The sequence below is a fragment of the Sinocyclocheilus anshuiensis genome, unplaced genomic scaffold, assembly GCF_001515605.1.
Source record: "Sinocyclocheilus anshuiensis isolate Anshui unplaced genomic scaffold, SAMN03320099.WGS_v1.1 scaffold231, whole genome shotgun sequence".
Classification (NCBI taxonomy): Eukaryota; Metazoa; Chordata; class Actinopteri; order Cypriniformes; family Cyprinidae; genus Sinocyclocheilus; species Sinocyclocheilus anshuiensis.
In genome coordinates this window covers 269,264-279,935 of record NW_015552533.1, presented here as the reverse complement: position 1 = coordinate 279,935, position 10,672 = coordinate 269,264, and the positions used below count along the sequence as shown (strand labels likewise).

The 10,672-nt window shown below is 36.4% G+C and overlaps 1 protein-coding gene across 1 annotated transcript in view; it reads right to left on the bottom strand.

Moving 5' to 3' along the window:
- Nucleotides 1-7,287: 7,287 nt before the first annotated feature.
- Nucleotides 7,288-10,672, bottom strand: part of LOC107663732 (CUB and sushi domain-containing protein 2-like) — a gene marked incomplete at its 5' end in the record, with an annotated part of 209,927 nt that continues 206,542 nt past the window's right edge. The window contains one exon of the mRNA XM_016454031.1: nucleotides 7,288-8,455. The remainder of the gene's footprint in view (nucleotides 8,456-10,672) is intronic.

Here is a 10,672-nt window from a genome sequence, read left to right as displayed (position 1 = left end):
GTGGGGGTGGCCTTGAGCTGGGATTCTAACTTGGGACGCAACGGCACCATACATGGGCACGCTGCCCACAAGGCTATCAGTGCCCACAAAGAAAGGTTCTTTAATGGCATCTATAGTTCTGTGAAGAACCATAACATCTATGTAACTTTCATTTTATTTTTTTTATTATTATTTTTTTCCACCGAAAGTTACTTTGGAAACCCCTTTTTTATGGCATCACTGTGAATTTTTTTTTGGAGCTTTTATTTTCAAGAGTGAACAATGCAGATCAGCAGGATCCACAAGAACACTGGACCACTGAGTTTTATTGCACTTATATTTGTGCATTTTTAAAAATATCTTTGTTCCTCAGAAGAAAAACATACAGAATGACATGCCAGTTAGTAAATGACAGAATTTTTATTTTTAGGCAAACTATCAATTTAAATTGCTGTTTAAACCAAATATTAAGTTGCAACTTCTAAAAAATGGTCCCAAAATTATTTTTTCCCACTCACTGAGGACAATTTTTACATGCATTTGGTGCTTGAGTCTTAATTTTGGCCTTGAATATGATGTCTTATGGCTAGTTTTCAATGAGTGGTATGGTTCAGTACAGTACAGTACAGTATGCAATTATGTCCGTTTCCATTGTCAGAAGTTGTGAATGGTACCAAAGTAGTGAACCGTACCGTGCCACTTTTTACAGTAGTTTGGTACCTAAAGTGTGGAGCTAGACTCATTGCAAAATGTTGACTGGTTGACAGAGAATCGTCACTTGCATGTGCTACAAGGGGAATGACAACACAAGGGGAATGAAGCGTCTCCTTCACTCGTTACACCATGCTGCTCATGTGTTAGGATGGTTAACATCAGAGTGCGCAAACACAAAAAAATATGTGTATTTTATAATTTTATATTTTCACACATATATACACACAATGTTGCGCTTTCTTCTCCATGTGAGAATGACGTTGATTGCTACTTTCTGGCATACGCACCTATCAAGTAAGGGTACTGTTGCCAGTGGAAACGCAGGCCAGATCAGGGTGTACTGTCCCAAAACGTACTGTACTGTAATGTACTGATTCGTACCACTCGGTGGGAATGAGCCATCAGTGTTTGAAGCAGACGGTGCAACCTGAGAGTATCCAATTACAGACTTATACTTGGTTTGGCTGCTGCTTCTTGCTCCCAGAAAAACTAAAAGTGACACAACGCACAAGGAGCTTCATGACCTAAAATGCCGTAATGAATTAGACCCATTTGAAAAAAGCCTCCCATTCTGAAAGGGAGTTCATTTTGGTGAATAAAAGTGATTAACATGACATTGGCAGAAAACAGAATCTCCAGCTTGATTCTTAGTGCTGCGTGGAACCCTGGGAGATCTGTGCTGCTTTTTTACCTTTAATTATACATCCCAGGCATGGTTTGACAAAACTTTAAGCCTACTAGATGCTATTGTTGCAAAAGTTCGGATAAAAGTCTGCTCCCTCAAGCTACTACTGAACACGAGCGGGAAGACACTAATGACAAGAACTGAATAAATAATAAACGATCAAAACGCCATCTGTACTCCCACAGTATTTGTATTTCCTAGAGAAGTGGCTTCTAAAGAATGTTATTACACCCAGAGGCTTAGTGTCGTACAGCAGGGATTCCCAACCAGGGCTACATGCACCCCAAAGGGGTAGTTAAGCAGGTTCCAGGGGGTACTTGGAATGATTTTGCTTTGTTAAACCAATAAAAGAGAAATTTCGACTTTATGGCTGACACATATTCAAATAATTAAACATTAATCAAGAGCATCAAATCACTGTCGCCTGAAGGTGATATTTCAGAAATGTTTGAAGATCATTCTAGCATATAAACACTGCAAATAACTTTACTTTTGTTAAACGTTCAGTCTGGGTTTCATTTCTAAATAAAGTTAGGTCTTTCTCGGAGAAAGAAAAAAAAAAGAGTCTCAATGTTTGTCCCCAAAACTGTGGAAACTTGTGAACGACAAACCAGCTCAGGTGTCTCATTAAAATGAGAGCTGGGAGGAAATCTGATAAGACTCTTTTTCACCCACAGTATCAACTGCTTTTAGTTTAAGAGGCAATCATTGTAACAATGAGCATTTTAATAACGGTAATTATAATGCTAAATGATATCTGCTATAATTAAGCAATATTGCAAGAGTGCAATTATGTTAGGTTAACTGAATATTAGGTTAACCAGTCCTTAAGTAGACATTTATAAATGTGTATGATACAATACTATACCTAGTTGTTTCTGGGTGGATGGGTAAATAAATAAATACACAAATAACAGGGTCAATGCACAACAGGTACATTTAAATTGTTTATCACTTACATCAATTGTTTCAAAAATATTTAGTCAATTGAACCACAAAAACAGATAAATACTGCGAAACAAAAATGATGCATCACTTTACAATAGTCACATTAGTTAACTTTAGCATTAACTAACATTGCCTAACAATGAGCAAAACATTTGTTGTAATCTTTGTTAACATTAGTTAATAAAAATTCAACTGTCCTATTAAAACTGTTCATTGTTCAAGTTAGCTCAGGTCTATTAATAATCTATTAGTAGAAATTGAAATGAACCTACGAGTACTAAATGCTTTAGAAATATTTTTCATTGTTAATTCCTGTTAACTAATGTTGTTAACTAATATTTGAACCTTATTGTAAAGTGTTACCAGAACTTAAGTTGAATAATTTAATTTATATATTTAAAAATGTGTACCCTTCGCTGTTCTTAAGGTAAGGTCACCATATTTATTAATGGAAGCACTCACTCTTTTAGCTTCAGTATCAGTTCATACTGTATAAGCCATATAAGTCTTTATTAAAGTTTGTAATTAGCTCTGGGAACTATTTCCAGTCATGAAAGTACAGCCTCTAGCTAACCTTAACTGGGAAAGACCAAAAATCTTCAAATTAATTTGAACCGAAAGGCCTTTATGATGAGTGAAATTAATGTTACTTTTTCCTCCCATTCATCTTTGAATGAATGGACTTGCCTCCTCCTGATACAGTCTCCAGCAGTTTAACAGTGCGTGCCGAACACTCATCAGAGCAGCACAAGCACCCGGAGCTTTCCTATAAAAGCACTTTGGAGATTATTTAGGGGCAAATCATTACGTGACACAACTGTAGCCTTACAAACATGAGAACGAATGCAATTTTAGATGGCAGAAACTGTACACAGAGTGCTTTTTGGTTACATAAATTTGCTGTCAATCATCATACGCTCCTCTGATTTACTGAAAAAAAAAAAGAAAAAGAAAAAAAAAAGAATTAACATGCACTAGATTACACAGGCCAACTCTGCTCCATAGGGCACATGGAGTTAAAGGGGAAAGTGACCTGCCAATCTCACTTGTTATTCACATCCACATGAGACAGGAATCTGAACAGAGAAACAGCGCTGTTACGAGGCCTTGGTCACTCTAACAAGTCACAAATAAATAATAAAGTCATAGTTCTACAACAACTACTACTGAGCAACAAGACTCAACATGCTACAGGAGCAAGGGAAAACTACATCAATATGGATTATACATTAGAAAATACAGGATTAGGGAAATCAACAATCAGATCTGCCATTGATTCTCATTCATCCTCACTGCCCTTAAACAGCCAGACATAAAAGGCGACATTTTTGCAAGAAGGTAAGAAAAATAGTTTCAGATAGACTGCTGTATTTTATAGGCCAATCTGGAGGTTAGTTTTACCCTGGTTCCCTCGACAAAATCTCAATAAGACTTCTACATTGACTTTTGGATTGATGCATAAAATAAGGTCTCTGACTAACGAAAGTTCATGATTCCTTCATTCATTTCATTCGTATCTTCACAAAAGAACACATAGCCTAAACATTATTGCACAGTATAAAGCTTGGCCAAAAGGTTTTGGCCAACAATATGTCAGCAGTCTATAGAAATGGAATCATATGCTTAAGAATAGATATATATGAATTCATATCTTTTTCTAATTCCATCAAACATACACAATTATAATTTAGATATTAAGCATAATGTGTAAAGCTGCTTTAAAAATCTAGCAGATAAAGTCAACCCAGCAGTCAAGATAATACATAAACATGGGATTTGAATGTGCCTTAATGCCTTCCATTTACAGCCACTGTGTGCACTACAGGACAACTAGAGGAAAAATAATTGTCCTGCTTTGTCAGATTGGGTGCACACATGAATAAAGCATAATCATGCACAAAGTTACAAACCTTCCACACAATGGAGAAAATAGCAGGCACATACATGTTTTCATTTTTTATTCCAAAAACTTCAAAATAGGTTTCAAGTTCAAGAAAGTAGAATAAGCTTAAACACAATGCAAAGCATCATATACAGACAGATAAAATACATTTGATATATTGCAGACAAGCCATGTTGGTTATTACATATTTACAATATGTAAACTTCTATATACAATCTTTTTTTTTTTTTGTACATTTACAAAAAAAACGTTGTCTCTATTTTGTCTTTGTATATATATATTTTATAATCCCCAAGCTTAAACACAATGCAAAGCATCATATACAGACAGATAAAATACATTTGATATATTGCAGACAAGCCATGTTGAGTATTACATATTTACAATATGTAAACTTCTATATACAATCTTTTTTACATTTACAAAAAAAAAAACTTTGTCTCTATTTTGCTTTGTGTGTGTGTATATATATATATATTTTATAATCCCCACTAGCATTTGTACTACAATAATGAAAAACATTTACAGATCTGTCAATACACTTTCTCTTTTTTATATTACAAATTTATTTCCATAAAAATATATCTCTGTACAAAAAAAGTTTCTATTCATTAGTTCTCCTTTCAGCGTCAGAGTCTCTGTCTGGATATCCGCAACGGACCGCTCCATTAAGGTCCTTGAAAGTTTGTAAGTCACTGTTCAAAAAAATCCTTTTGGTCAAGTACGTAACTCAAGACTGACTGTATTCCTTTAGGCTTTGGATAGCCAGAGCAGAGCAGTCCTTTAAAAGTCCTTCAAGGCTGGGCTCGTACCTCTTACCGACTGGAGAGAAATGCATGGTTGTGGTTTTCAAAATGAGAAAAAAAAGAAGTACATACCAAGATATTTTCACAATGACCTCCACACAAAACTGATATGTTCATCATGTAGTACATTTTCATATACTTATTCAATATAAGCTGCAGTGTGCAATTCAAATATACTGATATGCAGTCTTTTAGGGGCGCTGTTTTTCCGATAAGTTTTTAAAAAAAGGAACATGACTGGTTTAGTTCCGCAGTTTGTTGGATGTTCACCATATGTATAGCAGTATAGCATAGATATTTCCAAAATTAAAAATACATTCAGTGCAGTCCCGATGTTGTCTACATCCAAACTTCTCGTCTTTTTTTGAAGCCTGATAAATGAGACAAAAACATTGACACTACAATGTAGTCTTGACATGATCATCCAAGTTTTTGCAATTATCTTTGCTTCAAGCTCACTGTCACATCATGCCAACAAAACCTTTGACGAAAAGGGTTGCTATATACTCATAACAAATATCCGAAGGTAATATTCGAGAATGTAAATTAACTGAGGTGCGGGTCTCCATTTTAACGAATGTATGTGTGATTCTGTCAGGATGAGTATAAATTATACGGAGTGCTGCCAGGCAGAGTTCTTCACATCAGTACAATGACGACACGGTTACAGACTTGAACGCCAACAAGAATGTGCTGGGTGTTTCAGCTAATTCACAGTTAGCATTGCTAAATGCTATCAATAATATCATAAATGCTGTAATGCTTTTGATTTTGGCTGGATGTCTCTCTATATATGTATATAAAATAGGCTGATGCCTTTTACTTTGGCATAGCAGCACCGTAGGTTTTGTGACGTGAATAATAATCACAATATAAGAATACTCTCATGACACATGCTAGCATGAAGGCCAAAGAAAAGAGTGTTTACTTGCTCCCTTAAAGTGCAGGTTCTAACCTAAAGGAATTTTGTGAAATTAATGACATGTTTTGGGGTGCTGGTTATTATTTTTGTGTGATTCTCTTAAGCTGAGAATAACAAAGACTTGACTCTCAACCAGGAAAAAAAAAGAAGCTGCGTCTTTGAAATTCTCCCCTAGCAACTGGCAACTCTTGACCAGTGTGCAATAATAATAAAAATGGAGCAATAAGAAGAGATTGGATACACCACATATAGAGTTACCAAGGCACTGTTACTAGAAACAGATGGACAAGCATAAAACATAGACTGCCTGGATACTTTAACAACATTTTGGGTTAATATACACATAACAATGAAAAATAAAGCAGAGGTGATGACTTTGAAGCCCTTGTGCCTTGAATTTTTGTGTGTTATCGCTAGCAAAGTGCATGTTTTTTAAAGGAGCTATTTTTAATGTCAGCATTATAAATCTGGCAGCATTGCTATTGTTGGGTTGCTGAGACGTAACACGTAACTGTAAGAATGTAAAACACCAAGTGAATGTGAGAGGAACTTCAACACAATGATGTCTGATATGTGGAAAACGCTTTAAGATGCCATCTACACTGAAATTCTTCTAAAAAGAACGGCCATAAGACAGTCTTGTTAATGTCAATAGTTTGAAGATAATGTACCTGCTAAACTCCTGGCCCATAATATCCCAAGGGAAATGCAATCTTTGATTTTTCGATCAACTTACAATTGAAACAAGCTCTGGGTAATATCATATTAACACAACCATGATAGGCTACCGATTTCAAAAGTAATAAACCTGTAAAAGCAATTATATCAGTGATTGATTTCAGAAGCTGAAGACTACAGCAAATAAACCGGAGGAATTTAAATGCCCACTGGAAAGTAAATGCCGGCATCAGGTAACAGAGGTCGCAAGACAAGAAAATCGAACCGAATGATGCAGAAACAAGCAGAGTGAATAATATTCAATAACTGAATTACACATCTCAATAACACCGGCCAGTTCAAGGATGCTGCACCCAGAATATAGTGTACTTTCGCAACAAAATGTAAGTTATTCAGTTGCAAACTTCCCAAGTTGTTGCTCATCTTCAAACCTTCCCGTCAAGTTATTGGGGCAAATGCATGCAAATAAACCACCAGCCTTGGATTAGTATTTTAAGGAGTGATTTCTAAGCCCCTTTTTCTTATCGTAAGTGTGGCGTGGGCATGGATGACATGGAGGAATGTGCAGGGAAACAGATTATGACACAAAGCTACAGAGATTAAATATTTTCATGCTCATTTGGTGTTGGCTCCTTTTGACTAAAACCCTTGACTTCAGAACTTGAGGACCGAAAGTAGACCCTCCCCTGGTTACGAAAAACACATCTCAAGTTAGATTTACCTCTGTACTTCAACTCTTCAAGGGCTGTGTTGCTTTTTTTAATCTATGTATGCAAATCATTGGATCCTGTCATTCAATGATATCCGAAGAACTATAAATGCTAACAAACGGTTCTTCGCCATGATATCCCAGCCCACAAACCAAAACCATCCAACTCAGAACATCCAAACACACAAGGAGGGGGTTCAGATTGGGTAATACCTGGCTAATACAAATCCAACCCTCCAATGTGGGCTGCTTTTCTTCTGTCAGTGTGAGAATAAGGAAAGGACAGCAATAATGGCTGTGAAGTCAGCTTCATAAAGCCCCTGAACACCAAAACACGTCTTTTTGTGTTCTCCGCTGGGCAGCTTGAAGAGTTGGACCGTCCATTTTCAGTCAGGATCATGATAAGATGGTGGGAGAACACTCGTTACTTCAGGCTGAAATGAGAAGAGAGGTGCTACAGCTAGAATCCATGTCTTCTAATCAGCCTCAGAAGCCTCCACTTCAGATCGAGTTGTGGCGTTACATACTCAGGGAACTGATGGGGAAGGTGTCAGAGAGTGTGTCCTCAGTGAAGTCTGCACTTGTGATTTTAGTTCAAGGTGGAAACGGGATAAAACAAGCCAAAACGCACTCCATGGACAGAACTCAAGATACAAAAGTAAAACAAAGCTTCAACTCTCCAGCAACATGCTTCTTGTGACTTCCTGCTCACATGAAGACTTCCTCCAACTCAAGAGTGAGAATTCGGCCTTCATTTGACCGAACAATGTATCTCTTGTCTTTTTTTTGGCAAGCGACGGCTGTGAGCTTCACATGTGTCCCTTTACGCTGCCGCAGTCAAATAGGATGTTCCATCGGAAGGAAAAAAGAGGAGACAGCAGAAGAGTGTAGGAACAGAGCGTTAGCTAGCAAACACTGATGTGGTTCTTTATCAGTGCATCTCTGTTGATGCGCTTTGACAGCATCGTTGTCAAGGTTTATCACTTTGTCACAATTGGAATTTGTTTACAAATGAAAAACAAAAAAAAAACATCCTCCTCTTTAGTCCATCCATGTGGGCCCATTCTTACTATGGGAACAGTTGTGTGGAGAGGGAAAGATTATATGCAGCCTATGAAAAGAGAAGAGAAAAGACACGTTTGTCAGCAGTCTTGAAGAAACTACTTTGAGATTTCTCAAGCTACTCATTATTTAAACTAGATAAACTACTAAGTAGCTACACTAGAAGATACTAAAAACTAGCTAGCTACATTGAAGCCATTTACTGTAAAGTCACGTTTACCGCTGTTCTGTAAATTTTCACATGCAAAATCCATTCATTTAAATTCTTAACACAATTGTTGTAATGGGTTCAAGTCAGTTGCGTGGATTTGCTGAGTCAACCAATGGAAAGCTGCTGGGTATGAAAGTGACTTCTTTCAGTGACTTCTTCATATATTGGTACAACTATTGACTACAGAAGATGTAACTTTTGGCGCTCACAATTTTGCCAAAATATCGCTAATATGACCACACCTTAAGAGGACATTTTGTAATGATAAATAATAAAAATATTTTGTAATTAGCAGTATATTTCTGGTACAAAATCAAGGACCTTAACATTAAAAAGGAATTGGACAGATTTATTTATTTTTTTTACATAAAATACAAAAATTCTACATTAAAAAAAACATACAAAATACAACAGATAACACTATAAATTACTATAATTTAGTTAAAAGTGACAAAAAAAATAGTGAAAAAATGATATGGAACAAAAAATACGGGTCATGATGGGACGCAAAGGGAATCAAATTTCAGCTGGTTCATTTAATTATTTTATTGGTGAAATTCAGATTTTACCAACCTGCTAAAATAAATCGTATAAACACTAACAAATGGTTCAGCCACATGACAACCCAAAACACAAACAACATGAACATCAAACTCAGAACATCTTTTGAAGACCAATCGCACAAGCAGAGGCACAGTGCTACTTAAAAGGGCTGTCGGCACCACTAGCCTAGTGGGCAGTGCGCCAACATATAATGCTACTGTGTTACGGGCGTCCCGAGTTCGAATGCCGGCTTGAGGACCTTTCCTGATCCCAACCCCTCTCTCTCTCCCACTTCGCTTCCTGTCTGCTCTACACTGTCCTATCCTAATAAAAACGGCAAAAAGAATTAAAAAAAGGAAATTACCATTAATTCTGCATCATTAAGCCCCTAAATGTTGAAAATTCATAGCTGAAAACGTTCTGCAATGTATTCTGCACAGATACATAAAAAAAAAAAAAATCATATTACTGGAAAAGCTATTTTAAAAACAGCTGAGGTACTGCTAGGATACTGAAAGATGTAGTTAATAGCAATGCTACTTTTAGTACTTATTAGTAGTTACTGCCCAACACTGCTTGTCAGATGGGAAAGGAAGACATAAAAAAACAGATGGACATGGTGAAAAAGGGAAAAATAGCGAAAATTGAGAAAGAAAGATGCTCAACACAACAGTATCAGACTAACATCGTAACAACAGAATGCAATAGCAAGGTACATTTTTAACTCTTACGTAATTTAAAAAAGCAATCACAAAAAAATACTCAAATAGCAGAAAAGCACATGACAAAGAAATGTTTCAGGTTCAAATCAGCAGAACAGATTTAAATACATGGGATACAGGAGAAAACAAATTACAAATCCTGCCCAAGTTCATAGTCTGCGGCTAAGATTAGGTGCTCTTTAAAAAAAAAAATCTTGGAAGAGAGTATAACAGCTGAAATAAATAAATTAAAATGCAATACTTCTCTATCCTTATCCCCTTGCCTCAGCAATTTGTTTTCCATTTTGTCTGAGGGCAAAACTAGGGCGATGAAGTCAGTTTTAGAAGTACAATTTCTCTAGTTTTAATTCCCCCACTCCCCACTCAACATTCAAACAAACTATATGCTGAAAAGGCAGTTTGTGTATAATAGCAGAAATATACAGCAAATGATGCCTCTAAATCATTCCAAAGCAACTATGTGAGGATATATTGCTTTTTTCCTTTTCCCTGAGGTTTTTGGCCTCATTCGGCTTATTACACCGCAAGATTTCAACTTTGTTCGCCAATGACCTTTTCATCCCTGACACCAAGCTAGTTTGTACAGTGGTCTAATGAAGCATGCTAGATGTGGATGCAGAATGCTAAGGTCACGCTATGACTTTGAAATCTTGAAAAGTTCTTCTAGAAATAAAAAAAGTAAATTCAACACATATCAGACTGTAACCAGCTAATAATTCACAAAGTTAGTATAATGTTTCACAAAAACAAATTATTAGCTCTGTTCCAAAAGCTAGTGGACTTCCTATGA